Source organism: Neofelis nebulosa, chromosome 5, assembly GCF_028018385.1.
Source record: "Neofelis nebulosa isolate mNeoNeb1 chromosome 5, mNeoNeb1.pri, whole genome shotgun sequence".
Taxonomy (NCBI): domain Eukaryota; kingdom Metazoa; phylum Chordata; class Mammalia; order Carnivora; family Felidae; genus Neofelis; species Neofelis nebulosa.
Window position 1 is genome coordinate 46,436,490 of NC_080786.1, and position 17,732 is coordinate 46,454,221.

A 17,732-nucleotide genomic window follows, 5' to 3' on the forward strand; every position below is an offset into this window, starting at 1 on the left:
AAAAATGTTTATTCATGTCTTCTGCCCATTTCTTAAATGGATTATTTGTTTTTTAGGTGTTCAGTTTGGTAAGTTCTTTATACATTTTGGATACTAACCCTTTATCAGATTTGCAAATATTTTCTCCCATTCCATAGGTTGCCTTTTAGTTTTGTTGACTGTTTCCTTTGCTGTGCAGAAGGTTTTTAATCTTGATGATGTCCCAATAGCTTATTTTTGCTTTTGTTTAGCTTGCCTCGGGGGACTGAAAGAGAAAAAAAGTTGCCATGGCTGATGTCAAAGAGGTTAGTGCCTGCCTTCTCTCCAGTATTTTTATGGTTTTAGGTCTCACATTTAGGTCTTTAATCCATTTTGAGTTTATTTTTGTGGCTGGTATAAGAAAATGGTTCAATTTTGTTCTTCTGCATGTTGCCCTCCAGTTTTCCCAACACCATTTGTTGAAGACACTGTCCTTTTCCCATTGGATAGTCTTTTTTGCTTTGTTGAAGGTTAATTGACCATATAACTGTATGTTTATTCTGGGTTTTCTATCCTGTCCCATTGATCTATGTGTCTGTTTTTGTGCCAGTACTATATTGTTTTGATAACATAGCTTTGTAATATAGCTTGAAGTCTGGAATTGTGATGCTTCCAGCTTTGCTCTTTTTTTCAAGGTTGCTTTGGTTGTGGTTCCATTTTAATTTTAGGATTGTTCTAGTTCTGTTAAAAGTGCTATTGGTATTTTGATAAGGATTTGCATTAAATCTGTAGATTATTTTGGGTAGAATAGACATTTTAACATTATTTCTTATTCTAATCCATGCCTTTGCATTTCTTCCATCAGTGTTTTATAATTTTCAGAGCATAGGTCTTTCACCTCTTTGGTTATGTTTATTCCTAGGTACCTTTTTATTTTAGGTGCAGTTGTAAATGGGATTATTTTCTTAGTGTCTTTTTCTGCTGTTTCATTATGGATGTATAGAAATGCAGCAGATTTGTGTACATTGATTTTATATTTTGTGGCTTTACTGAATTTATATATCAGTTCTAGCAATATTTTGGTGGAGTCTTTCAGGTTTTCTATATATAGTATCATGTCATCTGCAAATAGTAAAAGTTAGACTTCTTCCTTACCAATTTGGATGCTTTTTATTTCTTTTTGTTGTCTAATTGCTGTATCTAAGACTTTGAGTGCCATGTTGAATAGAAGTGGTGAGAGTGGACATGCTTGCCTTGTTTCTGACCTTAGGGGAAAAGTTCTCAGTTTTTTCTAATAGAGGATGATATTAACTATGGGTTTTTCACAAATGGCCTTTTTTAGATTAAACTATGTTCCCTCTAAACCTATTTAGTTGAGGGTCTTTATCATGAATGGGTGTTGTATTTTGTCAAATACCTTTTTTGTTTCTTATGAAATGATCATATGGTCCTTATTCTTTGTCTTCTTGATATTATGTATCATCTTGATTGATTTGAGAATATTGAACCACTTTTGTAATCCAGGAATAAATCTTACTTGATTGTGGTGAATGATTTTTTTAAATGTATTTTTGGATTCAGTTTGTTAATATTTTATTGAGCATTTTTACATCTATTTTTATTGGGGATGTTGGTCTGTAGTTTTCTTTTTGAGTGGTGTCTTTATCTGGTTTTGGTATCAAGATAATCCTGGCCTCACAGAATGAGTTTATATTTTCTATATTTTGGAGTGGTTTAAGAAGAACAGGTATTAGCTCTTCTTTAAATGTTTGGTAGAATTCACCTGTGAAGCCATCTGGTCCTGGATTTTTGTTTGTTGGGAGCTTTTTGATTATTGGTTCAATTTCTTTGCTGGTTATCAGAAACCAATTTCTTAATCACAGAATTTCTAGCCCTACATGATACTTGCAATGACACATTTTAGGAATTTGAGGAAGAGAAGCTCTTAAACAGAAGGCTAACAATTACTGCATACATGATGTAGGGAAGTGGTGGTTGATCAAGTTTGCTAACTATGAATTTATATCAAATCTGTAGATTTTTGTGTATCAAAGATGGAGATCTTTTTCCATATTCAGGTCTTTGAAACTTTGCAAGGAATGAAGTAGTCAATTTGTGTTACCAAGACACAACTTGGTAACACAATATCTTTATGGTAAGAGCTTGAAGAGCCAACAGAACCTGGCAAAAGGGTGGTTCAGATCTTTATGATCCATAGTGCACTGCTGAGTGCCTGGAGCTAATTACAAACCATCTGTGTGGTGCTGGCTTGAGTTCAGTTCTCAGGTCTAAGAGTGGCAGAAACCATTCTTGTTTCTAAGAGTTTTACATACTAACTTTGGTCACTTCATTTAGGGATAAAACTTTAAAAATTAGTGTGTAGTCTACTGTTGGCTATAGTGGACAAAGAAGATCAAATCTTATTATGAGACTATGTTCACTTCCAATCAGAGAACGAGGCTTCTGTAGAATTGGTTTCCTGGAGTTTGTTCACATTCATAGCCATTGGTCATTCACTACTCATTGAAACAGAGTTTTGAAACTAGAAGATATATTTACTGGCTTTTTACTTTCAAACTTACATCTTCATGGGTAATAATGTACCCAAAGCTCTGTGAGTACTCAGTGAGAAGTAATTTTCAGCTTTTGGACCTCCTATTAAAATTCAGAATAGAATTGCTATTACAAGAGTATAATAAACCTCTTTAAAGTATTAGGGTTAATTGCAGACTTTATATAAAATATAATCAAACCAGCAACCCAAGATATTAATGTATAAATGCAAAAGTGATCAAATAAATGCTAAATTTTTTTAAAGTTTATTTTTTTAAATATATTTTTAGAGAGGGGGTGCTGTGGAGAGGGAGAAGGAGAGAGGATCCCAAGCAGGCTCCATGCTGTCAGCCCAGAGATGGAGGCAGGGTTCGAACTCATGAGCCGTGAGATCATGATCTGAGCCAATATCAAGAGTCGTACACCTAGCCGACTGGGCAACCCAGGCACCCCAAGTAAGTGCTAAATTTACTTACTTGGGAGGTAAAGAAACACTTGAGAGATCATTGAGAAGGAAAATCATGTAATTTTATGCATTAGGAAGAGGATGTATTCTGTAGCTACATTAATTGGGGTTTGAAACGTGCACTTTGGTTAGAATGACAGGAGTCTAAAAATGTGTTTTTGATTGGTTAAAATGAGGTTTCTTATTTATTGCTCAGTATAAAGTCTTCCATTAGTTCTGGGGTATACCAGAGGGCTGGGTCTATCAGTCTAGATGGTTAGATCTGGTTATAGTAAAATACTATATTTAGATATGGTTCTGGCTCTAAGTGGAACCACTTTCCTTTATATTGGTATGTATCAATATGGAAATGGTGAATCCTAATTTCAGCTTTTATGAATTAGCTGAAATGAGGTGGCTGAAGGTGTATTACATGGAAATCAATAATGGTACTTCTCTGGGACGCGGTCTGGCCTTAGCAGATGTCATACTTTCTGACTGGCCTATACTGTCTGTATCTGGAGGCAAAGTCCTCCAAAACCTGTTTTGAAATGCATCTCCTTTTTATCTTGATGATGTCCCAATAGTTCATTTCTTCTTTTAATTCCCTTGCCTTGTAAATGTATCGAGTAAGAAATTGCTGTGGCTGAGGTCAAAAACGTTGCCTGCTTTCTCCTCTAGGCTTTTGATGGTTTCCTGTCTCACAATCAGGTGTTTCACCCATTTTGAGTTTATTTTTATGTATGGTGTAAGAAAGTGGTCTAATTGCATTCTTCTGCATGTTGCTGTCCAGTTTTCCCAGCACCATTTGCTGAAGAAATGTCTTTTTCCATTGCGTACTCTTTCCTGCTTTGTCAAAGATCAGTTGGCCATACTTTTGTGGGTCCAGTTCTGGGTTCTCTATTCTATTCCATTGGTCTCTGTGTCTGTTTCTTCTGCACTGCAAAGGAAATAATCAACAAAACTAAAAGGCAACCAATGGAATGGAAAAAGATATTTGCAAATGACATGTCGGCTAGTATCCAAAATCTATCAAGAACTTACCAAACTCAACTCCCGAAGAACAAATAATCCAGTGAAGAAATAGGCAGAAGACATGAATAGACACTTTTCACAAAGAAGACCAAAGATGGCCAACAGACACATGAAAAGGTACACAATGTCACAAATCATCAGGGAAATATGAATCAAAACCACGGTGAGATACCACCTCACACTGGTCAGAGTGGTTAAAATGAACAAATCAGGAAACTACAGATGCTGGCGAGGACGTACAGAAAGGGTAACCCTCTTGCACTGTTGGTGGGAATGCAAACTGGTGCAACCACTCTGGAAAACAGTGTGGAGTTTCCTCAAAAAATTAAAAACAGAACTACCCTATGACCCAGCAAGGCACTGCTAGGAATTTACCCAAGGGATACAGGAGTGCTGATGCATATGAGCACATGTACCCCAATGTTTATAGCAGCACTTTCAACAATAGCCAAATTATGGAAAGAGCCTAAATGTCCATCAACTAATGAATGGATAAAGAAGATGTGGTTTATATATACAATGGAATACTATGTGGCAATGAGAAAGAATGAAATCCTGCCATTTGCAGCAGTATGGATTCTACCAGACGTTTAAAGCAGAGATAATATCTATCCTTCTCAAGCTGTTCCAAAAAATATAGAGGGAAGGAAAACTTCCAGACTAATTCTACGAAGCCAGCATTACTTTGATTCCCAAACCAGACAGAGACCCAGAAAAAAAAGACAACTACAGGCCAACATCCTTGATGAATATGGATGCAAAAATTCTCAACAAGGTACTAACAAATCAAATTCAACAGCATATAAAAAGAATTATTCACCATGATCAAGTGGAATTCATTCCTGTGCTACAGGGCTGGTTCAACAATCGCAAATCAATCAATGTGATATGTCACATTAATAAAAGATAAGAACATATAATCCAGTCAATCGATGCAGAAAAAGCATTTGACAAAATTCAGCATCCTTTCCTTTTTTTTTTTGTTTTTGATGTTTATTTAGTTTTGAGAGAGAGGGACAGGGGAGGGTCAGAGAGAGAGAGAGAGAGAGAGAGAGAGAAACAGAATCCAAAGCAGGCTGCCGGTTCCACACTGTCAGCACAGAGCCCAACGTGGGCCTCAAACTCACGAGTGATGAGATCATGACCTGAGCCGAAGTCGGACACTCAAACGACAGAGCCACCTAGGTGCCCCCAGCATCCTTTCTTAATAAAAACCCTTGAGGAAGTCAGGATAGAAGGAACATACTTAAACATCATAAAAGCCATTTATGAAAAGCCCACAGCTAATATCATCCTCAATGGAGAAAAACTGAGAGCTTTCCCCCTGAGATCAGGAACACAACAGGGATGCCCACTCTCACCGCTGTTGTTTAACATAGCATTGGACGTTCTAGCATCAGCGATCAGGCAACAAAAGGAAATCGAAGGCATCAAAATTGGCAAAGATGAAGTCAAGCTTTCACTTTTTGCAGATGACATGATATTATACATGGAAAACCCAATAGACTCCACCAAAGTCTGCTAGAACTGATACATGCATTCAGCAAGGTCGCAGGATACAAAATTAATGTGCAGAAATCAGTTGCATTCTTATACACTAAGAATGATGCAACAGAAAGACAAATAAAGAAACTGATCCCATTCACAATTGCACCAAGAATCATAAAATCCTAGGAATAAACCTAACCAAAGATGTAAAAGATCTGTATGCTGAAAACTATAGAAAGCTTATGAAGGAAATTGAAGAAGATATAAAGAAATGGAAAAACATTCCGTGCTCATGGATTGGAAGAATAAATGTTGTTAAAATGTCCATACTACCAAAGCTATCTACACATTCAATGTAATCCCAATCAAAATTGCACCAGCATTCTTCTCGAAGCTAGAACAAGCAATCCTAAAATTTGTATGGAACCACAAAAGACCCTGAATAGCCAAAGTAATATTGAAGAAGAAGACCAAAGCAGGAGGCATCACAATCCCAGACTTTAGCCTCTACTACAAAGCTGTCATCATCCAGACAGCATGGTATTGGCACAAAAACAGACACATAGACCAATGGAATAGAATAGAGACTCCAGAATTGGACCCACAAAAGTATGGCCAACTAATCTTTGACAAAGCAGGAAAGAATATCCAATGGAAAAAAGACAGTCTCTTTAACAAATGGTACTGGGAGAACTGGACAGCAACATGCAGAAGGATGAAACTAGACCACTTTCTCACACCATTCACAAAAATAAACTCAAAATGGATGAAGGACCTGAATGTGAGACAGGAAACCATCAAAACCGTAGAGAAGAAAGCAGGAAAAACCTCTCTGACCTCAGCCGCAGCAATTTCTTACTTGACACATCTCCAAAGACAAGGAAATTAAAAGCAAAAAGGAAGTATTGGGACCTCATGAAGATAAAAAGCTTCTGACTACAAAGGAAAAAATCAACAAAACTAAAAGGCAACCGATGGAATGGGAAAAGATATTTGCAAATGACTTATCGGACAAAGGGCTAGTATCCAAAATCTATCAAGAACTCACCAAACTCCACACCTGAAAAACAAATAATCCAGTGAAGAAATGGGCAGAAGACATGAATAGACACTTCTCTAAAGAAGACATCCAGATGGCCAACAGGCACATGAAAAGATGCTCAACATCACTCCTCATCAGGGAAATACAAATCAAAACCACACCAAGATACCACCTCACACCAGTCAGAGTGGCTACAATGAGCAAATCAGGAGACTATAGATGCTGGAGAGGATGTGGAGAAACGGAAACCCTCTTGCACTGTTGGTGGGAATGAAAACTGGTGCAACCACTCTGGAAAACAGTGTGGAGGTTCCTTACAAAATTAAAAAATAGATCTACCCTATGACCCAGCAATAGCACTGCTAGGACTTTACCCAAGGGATGCAGGAGTGCTGATGCATACAGGCACTTGTACCCCAGTGTTTATAGCAGCACTTTCAACAGTAGCCAGATTATGGAAAGAGCCTAAATGTCCATCAACTGATGAATGGATAAAGAAATTGTGGTTTATATACACGTTGGCAATGAGAAAGAATGAAATAAGGCCTTTTGTAGCAATGTGGATGGAACTGGGAGTGTTATGCTAAGTGAAATAAGTCATACAGAGAATGACAGATACCATATGTTTTCACTCTTATGTGGATCCTAAGAAACCTAACAGAAGACCAGGGAGGGGAAGGGAAAAAAAAAGTTAGAGAGAGGGAGGGAGGCAAACCATAAGAGACTCTTAAAAACTGAGAACAAACTGAGGGTTGATGGGGGTGGGAGGGAAGGGAAAGTGAGTGATGGGCATTGAGGAAGGCACCTGTTGGGATGAGCACTGGGTGTTGAATGGAAACCAATTTGACAATAAATTTCATATTAAAAAAATGGTTTTAAAATAGCAATAATAAAGTCATATGTTAATGTAAAAACATATTTTATAGAAATAACTAAGAAGAGTAGCATCACTTTACACTTTGGCAAATCTCTTTAATATCTGGTTTAATTAAATACAGCTGGAGTCTCATCTCTGCTTCTGCAGAAAAAAAAAAAAAGAAAGATATGGACTTAGTGTCATGTTATCTGTAGGTTTCATGCTTGTAGTGATATCTCTAGTCCTTTGTGGTCTTTGCAGCATTCCACACACAGAGTCTGCCTCATGACTCTTGTAGGACTGGTTTAGTGGTGATGAACTCCTTCAGTTTTTGTTTGCCTGGAAAAACCTTTCTCTCTTCTTCTATTATGAATGACAGACTTGCTGGATAAAGGATTCTTGGTTGCATATTTTCCCTGTTCAGCACATTGAAAATTTCCTGCCACTCCTTTCTGGCCTGCCAAGTCTCAGTAGATAGGTCTGCTACTACCCTTAAGTGTCTACCCTTGTAGGTTAAGGCCCTTTGTCCCTAGCTGCTTTCAGAATTCTCCCTTTATCTTTGTATTTTGCCAGTTTCACTATGATATGTCGTGCAGGAGATCAATTCAAGTTACGTCTGAAGGGAGTTCTCTGTGCCTCCTGGATTTCAATGTTCGTTTCCTTCCCCAGATTGGGGAAGTTCTCAGATATGATTTATTCAAGTGCACCTTCAACCCCTTTCTCTCTCTCTTCCTTTCTGGAACTCCTATGATAAAGATATTGTTCCATTTCATTGAATCACTCAGTTCTCTAATTCTCTCCTCATTATCCAGAATTTTTAAATCTTTTTCTCAGCTTCATTTTTTCCCATAGTTTTATCTTCTGTTTATTTCACTTATTCTCCCCTCTGCCTGTTCAATCCTCACTGTCACCTCCTGTAGTTTATTTTGCACCTCATTTACAGCACTTTTTAATTCATCATGACTATTTTTTAGTTCCTTGATCTCTACAGTAATAGATTCTCTGCTCTCTTCTATGCTTTTTTCATGCCCAGCAGTGAATCTTATGACTATTATTATAAATTCTTGTTCAGTTAAATTGTGTATATTTGTTTTGATAAGTTCTTTAGCTGTTATTTCTTCCTGGAATTTCTTTTGAAATGAGAATTCTCCTGTTTCATCATTTTGGCTAGTTTTCTGTCCCTTATGTGTTTTAAAAGCTTGTTATGTGTCCTCCACCTGTGAGTACTACTATAATAAAGTGGGGTCATACGTTGTCCAGGGCCTGGCCCTCAGGAGGTGTTTTTGAGTCTGTTACTTGCTCTTTCTTGTTGTTACTCTGGTTGCTTTATCTCCTTACTCCTAGTGATGTTTTCGACCCTCCACCATGTGTGCTTTGATTTGTTTGTTGAAGTATCCCTGGAAAAGAAAACAAATAAACAAGAAAAAACAAAAACACCAGCTACAGCAAAACAACAGGGTGGGGGTGTTGTTGTTGGAAGAGGCCTTTCCCATACAAAGTGAGAAAAGACAAGGGCGGAGAAAAAGAAAAATGAGCAGGCAGAGAAACTCTATGGCTTAATCCAGAGAGAGAGAGAGAGAGGAAAATAAAGGAGATACATAACAGGTATAAAGAGAATAGATTAAATATGTCTGCTTAAACAAGCCAACAACCAGAATAACCAAATTAGAGGAGGGAAGAAATAGGCAGAGGGGAAAAATACACACACACACACACACACACACACACTAAGAATTGTCCAAGAATTAAATCAGGAAATGCCAAACAGCTGGTTACCTTGGAACTGGTGGCAGTACTGGTCGGGAAGAGGGGTCTGTCTTATTCCTCTGTGTCAATCCCATCTTGTAGATAAGCAGTTACCAGGCGTGGAGGGGTGTGATTTGGTGTAGGCGGCTCCTGCCTCTACTGTGGGCCCTCGTCAGTTCCCTGAAGCCCCACCTTGGTGGTGATGGGGAGAAAAATGGTGACTCCCCCAGTCTCTACTCCATGGACCAGGTGTCCCAAACCACTCTGTCAGACCGACCTCACTGCGCCACGGGCATGAATGAAGTGGTTGTGCTGCTCTGCTGACTCCCGTGCCTCTCTTGCGCTCTGCTGGGATTTAAACCCTGATGTTAAAGAGTCCTGCTCCTTGTGCCCCAGTTCCAGGGAATTGCACTCCGTGCCATGGATATATGGCCTCTGGTTGGTGGACACAGGCAGTCTTTGTCCTTTGAAGGGATATATACCTTCTTCCCATAGCACTTTGGGGAGGGGATTGTTTTCTTCTGTGGACTGCGCCCCTGACCTAGCCACCACACCCAGGGCTGGCTCCCCAACTCCCCAGGTGTGTGAACAGGGCAGCTGCCCCCATTCTGGTGGAAGCCCCACAGTTAGAGTTTGGATCTTTCTCCAACCCTGTCCATGTTTTTTCTATTGTCCAGATAGAGTCCTACACTTCCCCAGCCTCTCTCTTCCCTTTGTTTCTTCACAGTAGGGGATCCCTCCCCGTCCTGCCTATGCAGCCCGTTATGTCTCTCCCAGTTCGCAGTCACGTATCTATGGCCTGCCAGGTTGTCCCTGTGGATCTCTGGAGACGTCTCTGTCACCCTGCAGCCTGGACTCTTAGAATTCAAAGTCCTTTGGCCTCAACACTGCTGTGTTTGAGAGATGGGGGAACTTGGGGTCCCCCTACTACTCTGCCATGTTGAATCCCCCTGTGATAATTCCTTAGCAGATATAACCACTTCCCCTTTTGTTCTACCTCTGGATTAAAGGGAGGAAGTACACAAATGCACAAAGTTACACATTTCTTTATATCTGGATTTTCATTAATTATCTCAATGCTAGTGGCAAAGATGAAGGGGGAGTGTGCCATTTACCCCTTTTTATCTTTCAAGTTGTATTGCACATGAATTAACACCTTATGCAAATGAGCATTTTAAAAACATTTTAGTAATGCTCAAGATATTCCCAAGGGTGTTTAAAATGTTCATAGAGGGGCGCCTGGGTGGCGCAGTCGGTTAAGCGTCCGACTTCAGCCAGGTCACGATCTCGCGGTCTGTGAGTTCGAGCCCCGCGTCAGGCTCTGGGCTGATGGCTCGGAGCCTGGAGCCTGTTTCCGATTCTGTGTCTCCCTCTCTCTCTGCCCCTCCCCCGTTCATGCTCTGTCTCTCTCTGTCCCAAAAATAAATAAAAAACGTTGAAAAAAAAAAATTAAAAAAAATAAATAAATAAAAAAAAATAAAATGTTCATAGATTTAACAAACTAGTAAAACATCATGACCAAGATCTAATTAGTTGTGTGTATACATCTTGGTTTGAATTGCCAACAAGTTATTTAACATTTTTGCATCTATGTTCATGAGTGATAACTTTCTGTAATATTCATTGTAATGTCTGTCAGGATTTGATATTAAGATTATACTGAACTCATAAAATGAATTGGGAAGTATTTCTTCTCATTATATCATGTGGAGGAGTAGTTATTAAGATTGTTGTTCTTTCTTGCTTAAATGTTGGTTGTCATCCCATGTGTCATAGGTAGTGTTGTCCAGAAGCAGATCCCTAGACAGAGACATGTACCAATAATTTCTTAAGGAAGTTCTCTCAGAGAAATCTGTGAGATAACATAGAAAGTAGGGAAAAGGAAGGTGATGAAGCCATGTAAGTATATGGTGTCAATATAGCACCCTCAAAATGTAGCCTGATTCCACACAAAACTTTTGAAGTGTAGGCTGCACCACAGCCTTCCTGTCTGGACCCCAGGAAGTAGAGCTGGGCTTCGATATTACCTTATTTAATAAAATACATTTAAGGCATGAGTGGTGGTTGTTGTGGTATGAAATTTGAGGCACTCTGATTGTTTAGATTTGATGTGTGACAAAGTGTACTGGTTTAGCATCTTGGGGAAGTTCTTCAAAATGAGTCACAGGAGGATATCTGAAACAGAGCATACTCAGCCCAGGATGCACAAAAATAGTTTAAAAATTATCTAAGATCTGAGTACCTCACCTACATGATCCATTACTCTCCACACGTTGCACTGCATAGATCACTTGAATCTCATTAAAATTATTCTCTTCAGTTATGGATTATTCAAGATAGCATGTTTTGTATGATTTCTGTTTTAAGTTTGTTAAGGTGTTTTATGGCCCACATTGAGGTCTGTCTCATTCCTTGTGAGCTTGTGAAGAATGTGTATTTTGCTGCTATTGAATGAAGTATTCTATAAATATCAATGAGATTCGATATTGGAATGATACTGTTCAGTTGGATAATACTTTTCATTCAGTTCAACCATATCTTTACTGATTTTCTGCCTGCTAGATCTGTCAGTGACTAACAGAGAGATATTAAAGGCTTTAGTTATAACCATTGTTTTGTCTATTTCACCTTACATTTCTACCATTTTTTGCATCACATAGTTTGATTCTCTGTTGTTCGGTCCATACGTGCTCAGGATTCTGATGTCTTTTTGGAAACTGATCCCTTTATTATTATATAATGCTTCTTATCCCTGATAAGTTTCCTTGTTCTGAAGTCTGCTTTGTCTAAAATTAATGTAATAAATCCATGTTTCTTTTGATCAGTGTTAGCATGTTGTATCTCTGTCTCTTTACTTTGAATCTATGTGTCTATATAATTGTAGACAATATGTCGATTCATTGTAGACAAATTTCTATGTGTCTATATGTATTAATTGTAGACAATAAAAAAATGAGTCTTGTTTAGTTATCCGCTCTGCCAGCTCTTATGTTATTTAGACTATTGATATTTAAAGTGACTATTGGTAAAGTTGTATTAGTATCTACCACGTCTGTAATTATTTGCTGTTCATTACACTTTGTTTCTTCATGTTTCCCTCTCTTCTCCCTTCTCAGATTTAATCAAACATTTTATATTATTCTTTTTTCTCTCTTAGCATATCAATCATACTTATTTTATAAAAATTTTTAGTGGTTACTTGAAATATACACAACCATTTATATCTGTTTTTGGATAACACTGTAGCATTTCACTGTTAGTACAGTCACCATATAACACAGCGCTCTCAATGTTTCCCTCTCATCCCTCCTAACAGTAATGTCATTCATTTCGCTTATTCAGATGTGATAATGACACAATGCATTGTTGCTCTTAATGAATTTGAGCAGGTATATGTTAATCAATTAAGAATAAGAAGAGGGGCGCCTGGGTGGCTCAGTCGGTTGAGCGTCTGACTTCGGCTCAGGTCATGATCTCACGGTTTGTGAGTTCAAGCCCCGCATCAGGCTCTGTGCTGACAGCTCGGAGCCTGGAGCCTGTTTCGGATTCTGTGTCTCCCTCTCTCTCTGCCCACTCATGCTCTGTCTCTCTCTGTCTTAAAAATAAATAAAATATAAAAAAAAAAAAGATAAAAAAAAGAATAAGAAGAAAAAAGTTTGGTATTAACTTAGTTTATTCTTTCTCTGATGTTCTTCCTTTCTTTATGTAAACCTGAATTCCTTACCTCTATAAATTTCCTTATTTTTGGAGAACATCGAATATTTCTTTCAAGGAAGGTCTATAGATGATAAATTCCTCAGTTTTGTTTGTCTGATAAAGTCCAAATTCTTCTTTACTTTGGAAGGATAATTTTGCTACATACAGTATTCTAGTTTGTTGGGGGTTTTTTCCTTCAACACTTTAAATATTTCACACAACTTTCTTCTTGCTTGCATCATTTGTGAAGAGAAGTCTCATGGAATTCTTACCCTTGTTCCTCTTTGTAAGGTGCTTTTTCCTCTGGCTTCTTTCAAAATTTATTCTTTAAATAAATTTTTAAAAATATTTTTCCTGCTTGGTGTTTGCTAAACCTTCTGGATATGTGGTTTCGTGTCTGGTGTAAATTTTTGAAAATTCTCAGCCATTATTACTTGAACTTTTTTTTTTTTTTTACTCCTCTTTTTTCTTTTCTTTTCTTTTCTTTTTGTATTCTCATTAGGTATATATTCTACATTTTATAATTGTCCCACAGGGCTTAAATATTCTCTTTCATTTTTTAAATTCCTTGTTTATCTTTACATTTTAGTTTAGGAACTCTCTATCACCATATCTTCAACCTTACTGATTCTTTCTTTGAACTTGTATAGTCTGCCAGTGAGCCTTTAATGCATTATTCATTTCTTTTACATTGTTTTTTATTTCTTGAATTTCCTTTTAAGTTTCTCTTAGTGCTTCCATTTCTCTGGTTATATTAATCATCTGTTTTTGCATATTGCCTACTTTTCCTTTAGATTCCTAAATATATTGGTCCTAAATATAATGATCAATATATTGATCCTTAAATATATTTATCAGTTATTCCCTGATAATTCCAAAATCAGTGTTGTATCTGAATCAGGTTCTGATGTTTGCTTTGTCTCTTTAGACTGTGGTGTTGGGCTTTGTTTGTTTTTGTTTCTGTTTTAGTGGCTCTTAGTCTTTGAGCTGTGATCTTTTAAAATACTTCTTAACCTTTTCTTTTTTCTCCCTTTATACTTTATTTAGTTAATAATAAATTTATTTATTTAAATGCAAGTTAGTTCACATACTATGTAGTAGAGTATGTAGAGTAGGAGTAGAACCCAGTGATTCATCCTTATTTATTTATTTATTTATTTATTTATTTATTTATTTATTTATTTTTGAGAGAGAGAGACAGAGTGCCAGCAGGGAAGGGGCAGAGAGAGAGACACACACAGAATCCAAAACAGCTGTCAGCACAAAGCGTGACACGGGTCTCGAACCCACAAAGTGCGAGATCATGACCTGAGCTAAAGGCTGACGCTTAACCGACTGAGCCACACAGGTGGCCCCATCCCTTTGTACTTTAAATGAGGCAGGAAAATTAAAGAGGAATAGAGTTGGCTAATTATTCTTTTCCAAGTGAAATAAGTCTTCTACAGTGGATATTAGGCCTTTCTTAGAATAATCTGAGACAATTCCAATATTTTCTTTTTCTCTCCCCCTACTCAAGATAGGAAGGATTTTTCTCCATTGTTTACCATGACAACCTACTGAGTGGATTTCCTGGATGTAACACCCAGGAAAGGTGGTGAACCTCTTTTGTCTGGGCCTCCAGTAGTTTTTAACTCCCCAGCTTGTCTGCACTCAGCATTAAACTATTTGTCAAAATTATCATTTAAGTCTTTCTACCAGTTCCTGGCTTCAGTGGTTTCTGCTTCAGATAATCTGATCTTGGCTGTAATTCTTTGTACTTGCGTATCTGTCCAGATTTGGAGAGATTCTTTGTCCTCTGACCTCAGTTCTCTGATGAATCTAGGAAAAAGGTTTTGCTTTATGATTGTTCAGATTTTGTCTTTTTTGTGTGTGTGTGAAGATTGTTTGATGACTTACAAGCTCTATACATGTTGGGGTTTAAAAAATTTTTTTAAGATTCCATCTTGATAAATTGGTAAAATTTTTGAGTGTATCTTCCAGGTTCTGTAAGAGTTTGAGAATGTGGGTTTTGATCACCTGTTCCACTGGAAACAGGACAGGGAAAATGTGGGCCATGAATTGAATGGAACCTGCAGAGACACAGACCAACCTGTACCCTCTCCTTTCTGGGTGAACTGGGACCTTCCATCCCAGGAAACTGGTTGGAGGATCTACTTTATACACAGGGAAATCCAACCAACACCCAGAGCACAGCTAGGAAGACTGAGGCTCCATCCCAGGAAATTCAGTTTCTTCTACATTTATAAAAATGCATTTTCAGATGTTTTTCCAAGTCACAGAAGTATTCCTTACAGAAAAGAGAAAGGAAGGGAAGGGAGGAAAGGAGGAGGGGAAGGAAAGGGAAAGGGGGAAGGGAGGTGACAGAGTGTTTATAGGGTGTATTGTTTGAGCTCGGGCTGGAATGAACCTACCTGAATCACCTTCTGTTGCTGTGCTGCTATGTTTTTTCTCTAGTCTTTGGTCCCCTAATCTGTCCACCCTCTTCTTTCCAACTTTTAGAGCTTTTCTGTGTTTACCTCTTGCATTGTTTCCAGAGTTTATAGTTGTACTTAGAAGAAGCAAGGAGGGGCGCCTGGGTGGCGCAGTCGGTTAAGCGTCCGACTTCAGCCAGGTCACTATCTCGCGGTCCGTGAGTTCGAGCCCCGCGTCGGGCTCTGGGCTGATGGCTCGGAGCCTGGAGCCTGTTTCCGATTCTCTGTCTCCCTCTCTCTCTGCCCCTCCCCCGTTCATGCTCTGTCTCTCTCTGTCCCCAAAAAAAAAAACGTTGAAAAAAAAGAAGAAAGGAATAAATGAGTCTGTGTCATTTTGTGTAGACTGGAAGGTCAATTTGGCTCATTTTTATACCTTCCATGTTTCTGTATAGCCTATAGAACATTCTGGTTTACCATTATGAATACTTTCTTTGGCTGCTAATTCTGACATTTGTGCCAGTCTGTTCAGTTTTAATTCATTGATTTGTTTATTCATTATGGATTTCTTTCCTCAGCATATTTTCCTGCTAGGTTATTTTTTATTGGTGTCAGAAATAATAAATTTTACCTTTCTGTGTGCTGCAGATTGTTGTTTTAATAGTTTGACTCTTTCACTTCTCACTTTTAAGATTGGTTGGTCAGAACCAGAGCAGTGTTCAGTGTGGGGCTGATGATTCCCCACTCCTGAGGTAAGGCCCTTCTGTGTGGTTGACCCATGAATGTGCTCCATGAATGTTTAGATTTTCCAATATGACTCTTAGAACAGACTTGATTCCTGACCCTTTGTGAGTACTAATCACTGTTAACACTCATTGTTTCAAGTACCTTTGCCCTAGATATTCTTTCGTTATGCATGTGCCTATCAGTACTCACGGATGCCCTGCTGCAGATCTCAGGAATTCTTTTTGTGTGCAGCTCTCTGCTATGGTTTTCTGTCCTGTGAACTACAGCCACTGTGCTGTCTAAGGACGCCTTGGTCTGTTTCTTCATCTTAGGGGATCACCAGGCTTCTGGTTTCCCTTCTCTATGCCACAGGAAACTCTCCCAAGGCAGTAAGCTAGGGCAATAAGTGGACTCACTTTGCTTATTCCAAACCTTTCAGGAATTACACTCTGTCCTGATGTTCACTGTCTTAAAAACTATTGCTTCATATATTTTCAATTATTCTTGGCGGTTTGTTTTTCTGTCCATAGATGTTAGGAAAGGTAGATCTGCCCCATTACTCTATTTTGTCCGGAAACTAATGGATTTCTCGATGTTTGCCTTTAAAACTTCTATTCTTTATTTGTTACTAGCATGTGAACAGATAGTGGATTTGTAATATCTATATTTTATTCAGCAATGTTGCTAAATTTACATTTCACTTCTGGTTGGTTTAGTCTCCTAGATTTTCTGTGTGCATTAGTGTATCACCTGAGAGCAAAAAAGATTAATTGTTTTCAGTCTTGATGCATCATAATACTTTTCTGGACTTATTTCACTGGATTAAGTGAATAACCAATAGAAGGTAAAAAAGAAGTGATGGGAATAGATAGACATACCATGTTTCACATACATTTTGGTTTCTTCTTGCGAGTTGGTATTATTTTTGTTTTTATCTGGTATTATTTTTTTTTATTTTTAATCAGTATTTCTTGTAATGTGAATCTGCTGGTGACAAATGAGCTTTATTTATTTTCATTTTTTCTCCATTGAGGGATATTTTTACATGTATAGTATTTTATATGGGCAGTTACTTTTTTTTCCTTCAATATTTTACATATCTCATTTTATTGTCTTCTTATGTCTGTTGCTTGGTATGTAATATCATCCATCTTTAATACTGTTGTTTTCTTTAATAATGTGATGTCCCCTCCCCATTAGTTTCTTTTAACATTTGTAGGGAGGAAGGCATGCAAAATGAGATTGATATTTTAAAATGTTGACTTTTTCATTATGCACATACTGGATTGTTCATATTTAGCTTATTTTCAGCCTTCTTATCCCCTTCCACCGATGTGGTTCTTATTCCTCAATTTAGAACATGTTTTAGAAGAATGACCTTTTTCCTGTCACTTTGGTGCTTAGATATAAAAAAGCAGGGTTGCAGTAAGAAATTTATGGCGTGGGGACAACGCATCAATTATTACAGTAACAATAACAAATTCTGTTTCAAAATGTGTCCCAAATAAACAAATTATTCTATGATAAAATTTCCAAAAATGGTCCTAGGAAAGGTAAATCAGAAAGAGAAAGCTCTGCAGAGGAATGGAAAAATACCAGGTTTTGCTCAATTTTATAATCATTTCGCTTAATACTGAATTTAAGTATTTATAAGGCATGTAATAAATATTTGCTTAATGAATAACTTTCCCATGATTATACAACAATATGGATTGCAATTTTTAGGCATAACATTAGGTAATCACTTTATAAATATTTTTGGACTCCATAAATTAATTT

General features: G+C 37.8%; 1 protein-coding gene across 3 annotated transcripts in view; it reads left to right on the plus strand.

Annotated features, from left to right (window-relative positions):
* Positions 1-17,732, plus strand: part of LOC131512033 (arylacetamide deacetylase-like 2) — a 195,443-nt gene that overhangs the window by 158,095 nt on the left and 19,616 nt on the right. The gene's annotated exons all lie outside the window — the stretch shown is intronic.